This window comes from Aquarana catesbeiana, linkage group LG09 (genome assembly GCF_042186555.1).
Source record: "Aquarana catesbeiana isolate 2022-GZ linkage group LG09, ASM4218655v1, whole genome shotgun sequence".
In the NCBI taxonomy this organism is placed as follows: Eukaryota; Metazoa; Chordata; class Amphibia; order Anura; family Ranidae; genus Aquarana; species Aquarana catesbeiana.
The window spans coordinates 191,433,172-191,439,171 of NC_133332.1; positions in this window are offsets into that span (position 1 = coordinate 191,433,172).

The following is a 6,000-nucleotide window of genomic DNA, read 5'->3' on the forward strand; positions in this document are numbered from 1 at the left end:
GAGTGCTGCAAAAAAGTAAGTATTTGTGCTGTGTTCCGATTCTTTTTATGTTTATTGTGTTCATGCTGCTCCATGTGCTTTTCTTAACTGTTATCCATTTTAAAATGTCAACTTTCATGTTCATGGGCACATTATTCGTTCGTATCAAACATTTTTCGTGCGGCCTAGAAAACACCATTGTTTTGGCCATATGCATTTGCCCCATTTTTTAGGGCCTACTTGTCTGAAAATAATTTGGTTGTGTAGATGGGTTTGTTACTAGAATGAAATGCAAACTAGATTCTGTGTAAGGAGAGGACACTCAGCAGCTGGTTACACATCTGGACGCTGGAGCACTAGTGTGGGACACAAGAACACCCTTTTTATTAGGGGGCCCACACAGGTGCTCCAGTGTATACTATAGGGGTGTCTCCATCTGTGAAGCTTGTACAAGACAGGTAAAGTATTGAAGCTTGACAAAGGAAGGGAAAAATGCAACATCTTGGAACTCTGCCCACAAAAAAAATTGTACCCCACTTCCAAACAATGTTTCATATTTATAGTTCTGCCATCAAATATCTGTGTGCTAAGTATACCTATTTTTGTTACATAGGGGATAAAACACTCGGAGGACACCCCTCATCCGAGGAGACCAGAGACCCCCCACCTCTGGAAGAAGGGGAAATCCACCCAAGCCAAGCAGAGCAGGAGGAGGAAGACGTGGTGGAAATTGGCACCACAACAGGTGAGTGTCTGCGACCACAGGCTCAGGTAAGAGATGGATGCCGGAATATTTATAATACATGTTGTTTTTTGTTTTCTATCTTTGTAGGTGATCGTGATGTTGTGGATCCAGATCCGTTCACCTCGGAAAGTGCACAGATCCTGATTGGGGAGATCATGGGGTGTAATAGGGACTTGGAAAACATCCAGAAAAACATCAATGATGTTCAGCAAAAAATGAGGAACATCATTGATGTTTTAGGGAGAGTTTAAAACTCCTCCAAATCCCTTAGGTTTTTGGTGTGCTAAAGAGAATTGACATTTTTTTGACAAATTTGAGAAAAGCCAAATTTTGAAGAGGCACACAGTGTGTCAACATGTGCTATCTGCCATCACGGGAGATGAATGTAGCCGTTTTGGGGGTGCAACCCCTTCCTCAATAATAAAGTAGCTGTGAGGAAGGGGTTGCACCCCCAAAACACGTCCCTTGATCCCCCGTGATGGCAGGTAGCACATGTTGACATTCGGAAATTTGTGTGCATCTTCAAAATTTGGCTTTTCCTGGGGTGACTTCACCCCATCTGAACGCAATATCAAACACAGTTTGTAAATACTCATGTCTGATATTGCCTTCAAGTTCTACCAAATGTGAACTTTGTAAGTTCAAGATTTGTGTCTTTCTTGTTGTTTTTAAACATACCTGTTTTATCTTAAATGGACATTTCTACTTTTTCTAATGTGACCCCAAAAATTGTTATACAACAAACATGTTGGTTTTTTAAAAAAACCTTTTCTAAATGCACATGTGATTGTGCTGGTATTAAAAAGATTGATAATCAAGATTGTGTGGATTATTGTCTCAACGCTCCAACACTTTTGTGGTGCTCTAATTGGTGTTTTCTGTGACAATGGGTGTTATTTCCTGAGGGCAAATCCACTTTGCACTACAAGTGCAGTTTCAAGTGCACTTGTAGTGCAAAGTGTCTTTGCCTTTAGTAAATAACACCCAACAGTGCTTTTTAATGTTACACAATCACGCCATTTTCAGGACTCACCACATTTCTGTCAGGGTCAGCTAAAACAAACACAAGCAGTAAATGTCACCAAAGATTTGAGTATTTTTTTTTTTTTATTTGAAAAAGGTTTTAGACATTTTCTGGCATATTGATAGCCCCCCTACCCACAAAGAATTCAAGGTATCTTAGCCGGACATCATGGGCACTCAGGGGGGGCAAGCCAGGATGGCCACTTTCAAGCGCCGTCAGGGTTGGTTCATTTGGAATTCCAGCCTCAGGCCCAACTGAGCCAGCATAGTTGGCAGAATGTTGCCCTAAAAAGTTGTGTAGAACACAGCACGCCAGGATAATATGATTCAGTTTGTACTCCGCCATGTGTATGGGTGTAAGAAATAGGAGGAACCGGCTGGCCATGATCCCAAACGTGTTCTCCACCACTCTTCTGGCTCTGGCCAGTCGGTAATTAAAAACCCTCTGGTCCGGGGTGAGGGTCCTCATCGGTAATGGCTGCATAAGATGGTCCCCCAGCGCAAATGCTTCATCCGCAACGAAGACGAATGGGAGTCCTTCCGCATTGTCTTCTGGAGGTGGCAAGTCCAAGCTGCCATTCTGGAGACACCTGTAGAACTCTGTCTGGGCGATGACTCCACCATCGGACATCCGGCCATTCTTCCCCATGTCCACATACAGGAATACAGTAGCCGACACCACCGCCAATCGTAATAGTACGACCTCGAGTTGGGTGGTGGGACGATGTGGACGTGTTTCCCATCAATTGCCCCTCCGCAGTTAGAAAAGTCCCACCGCTGGGCAAAGTGGGAGGCCACAGTCTTCCATTCCTGTGGCGTGGAAGGAAACTGTGGAGTCAAACCAAAAAAAAAACAATTATTCATTTTGCACATAAACAGGGAAAGCAGATTAGACACAAACATTCTTGGCCAACATCAAGATAACATTTATTTGAGGGAGTTTTTAAAGACCAAAGTATAAGATACACCTATCAGATTCCCCCCCTCTCATGGGCCATTTCTAACATTATAGGGGGGGAGCTCTTGGACAGGTAACCCTCTCCACTTCATTGAGAGATGAATGCCTAAATAATGGGTATTGCTTTGAACAGCCCCTCCTTAGTTACACTATTGGCAGCCCACTGGACAGGTAAGAAGTGTCATAATACAAAGATATAAATACACATTGTACACATTTGAGCACATTTGGACATTCTGCTATTACCTATCAAGATAATAATAGGATACAAAAACTTTAAACAGTACCATTTGAAAGTATACAGGCAGGCCCTTGCACTACATGCTTTGGGGAATTCATCCATAAATCTGACCACAAAAGAGATGGGTATAGTGTGTATGGGTTTGGCAAAGTCAGCAGATAGATGATTGAGGGTAGATAGAGAATTGGTATCAGCTGACTTAGCAGTTGGGGGGAGGGAGGGTTAAAAATGATTTGGGGACACCCAAAAAAAGCCTCTGGCACTCTGCCTGAATTTAAACCACAAATCACATTTATAAACATTTTAGGGGTATTTAGGGTAAAGCACTACTATGGAGCTAATAAAATACATTGTTAAGTGACTACATGAGGTGAATATAGGGGCAGGAGACCATGCTAGGGAGGTAAGTGAAGGCAAATATGTATGAAGGACAAAAAAAATAATTACATAAAAATCCAGCATGCATGAGGACAAAGGGGACATTCACAGCACATTACAATCATGGTAATTAGGGAATGTGAAAGAAATACAATATATTATCAAACATTATATACAATAAAATGTGATGTTAAAGGATAAAAATCTTACCTTAATATACTCCTTCTGCAGGACCTGTATGATGGCAGAACAGGTCTCTGGGATAATGATCCCCAGAGCCTGGGGGGAGATGCCTGTCGAGAACTTGAGGTCCTGCAGGCTTCTCCCCTTCACCAAGTACCGCAGGGTTGCGACGAGCCTCTGCTCCGGAGTGATGGCTTGCCTCATGCAGGTATCCTGCCTGCTGATATAGGGGGTCAGCAAAACCAACAAACGGTGAAATACGGGGTCCATCATCCGGAGAAAGTTCCTGAAATCATCAGGATTATTCTCACGGATCTCACGGAGCAAAGGCATGTGACAGAACTGGTCACGCTGGAGCAACCAATTCTTGGTCCATGAACTCCTCCCCACCCTGTTCATGGACTGGACTTGTGTCAAGGTAAGGACCCCAACACCAAGCCCCCGCACAGCACAAACTCTACGAGAAGTACGTATACGCAACATGGCTAGAAAACGGTCGGCTGCTCAGAACGAAATAACAGAACGCACTGAAGAACAGCAAGGCCTGTGAAGAGCGACCTGAAAAACAGTAACGAACTAACAAGAACACAATGACAGAGTCACGCGTAGCTTGCTGCACGCACTGAAGAGCAGATACAAACCCACAAGCACAAACTGAACAGCAGAAAACGATCTGAAAACCACGAGTCTGAAAAAGCGCGAATCGTCTCTCGCCAAACTTTTACTAACACGAGATTAGCAAAAGGAGCCCAAAGGGTGCCGCGCTTGGTTCTGAACTGGCCTTTTCTAGTCTCGTCATACATGGTGTACGTCACCTCATTCTTGGCGAGCGGAAATTCCAACAACTTTGTGCGACCGTGTGTACGCAAAACAAGTTTGAGCCAACATCCGTCGGAAAAAATCCATGGATTTTGTTGTCGGAATGTCCGATCAATGTCCGATCGTGTGTACGGGGCATAAGACTTACCATACCTGCAAAAGCAAATACAAAAAAAAACATAGTAAAAAATAAAACATTTTTTAACGCAACCTGTGCCTAAAATATATATAAGACCAGGATTGTCAGGACAGGTGGGACAATAATAGCGGGTGTCACGCCTATATCTGCGCTTTCTACAGACACATTTTCTTTGGGGGGCTCGTTGGGTAGGGGTACTCTGGAGGACATACAGAAAATGCCTCTCATGCAGCCGGCTTACTGCATTTGGATTGGGAAGGTGAGGTGGAGCACTGTCTGGATACAGAAGGGCTCTGACAATCTCTTCCTGGAATTTAAGGAAGGATCCAGCCCATCCTGAAGCTCTGTAAAGCACATTAGCGTTCAGCGAAGCCAATTGAAATAAGTATACAGACACTTTCTTGTACCAGCGTCTGGCCTTACGGGCAATTAGGTATGGCGCCAACAACTGGCCGTTGAGGTCCACCCCTACCATGTTAAGGTTGTATTCGTGGACTCAGAGGGGTTTCTCCACAACACCAGTCGCCGTAGGAATTTGGACCGTTGTGTCTGCATGAAGGGAGGAAAGAACGAAAGACACTTTCTTGTACCAGCGTCTGGCCTTACGGGCAATTAGGTACGGCGCCAACAACTGGTCGTTGAGGTCCACCCCTCCCATGTTAAGGTTGTATTCATGGACTCAGAGGGGTTTCTCAACAACACCAGTCACCGTAGGAATTTGGACTGTTGTGTCTGCATGAAGGAAGGAAAGAACGAAAACATTCTTATTATCCCTCCATTTCACAGTGAGCAAATTATTACACTTGAAGCAGGCTCTCTCCCCCAGCCTAAGATGGGAATCTACAAGCCGCTGGGGAAAGCCCCAGCGATGAGGTCGCACGGTGCCACATGCGCCAATCTGATGATCAAACAAGTGACTAAAAAGTGGTACGCTCATGTAATAATTGTTCATGTACAAGTGGTACCCCTTTCCGAATAAGGGTGACACCAAGTCCCACACAATCTTGCCAGCGCTCCCCATGTAATCTGGGCAGTTCTCCGGCTCTACGTGGCTATCTCTTCCCTCGTAAACCATAAAACTACATGTATAGCCTGTGGCCCTGTCACAGAGCTTATACATCTTGACCCCGTATCTGGCACGCTTGCTGGGAAGATACTGTTGGAATGAAAAGTGGCCATATAACTTAATCAGGGACTCATCAATGCAGACAACTTAATGGGGAGTAAACAAGGCTGCAACACGTTGGTTGAAGTGGTTTACGAGGGGTCGAATTTTGTAGAGCCGATCGTATCCAGGGTCTCCACAAGGACGACAGAGTTCATTGTTCTTGAAGTGCATGAACCGCAAGATCTGCTCGTATCGTGCCCTGGTCATGGAAGCAGAGAACACGGGCATATGGTGAATTGGGTCAGTGGACCAATATGACTGCAAATCACTCTTTTTAGTTATGCCCATGTCAAGGGATAGGCCCAGAAAGGTCTTAAATTTGGAAACCGTAATTGGTTTCCAATCTCTGGCAAGGGAGGACTGGGGA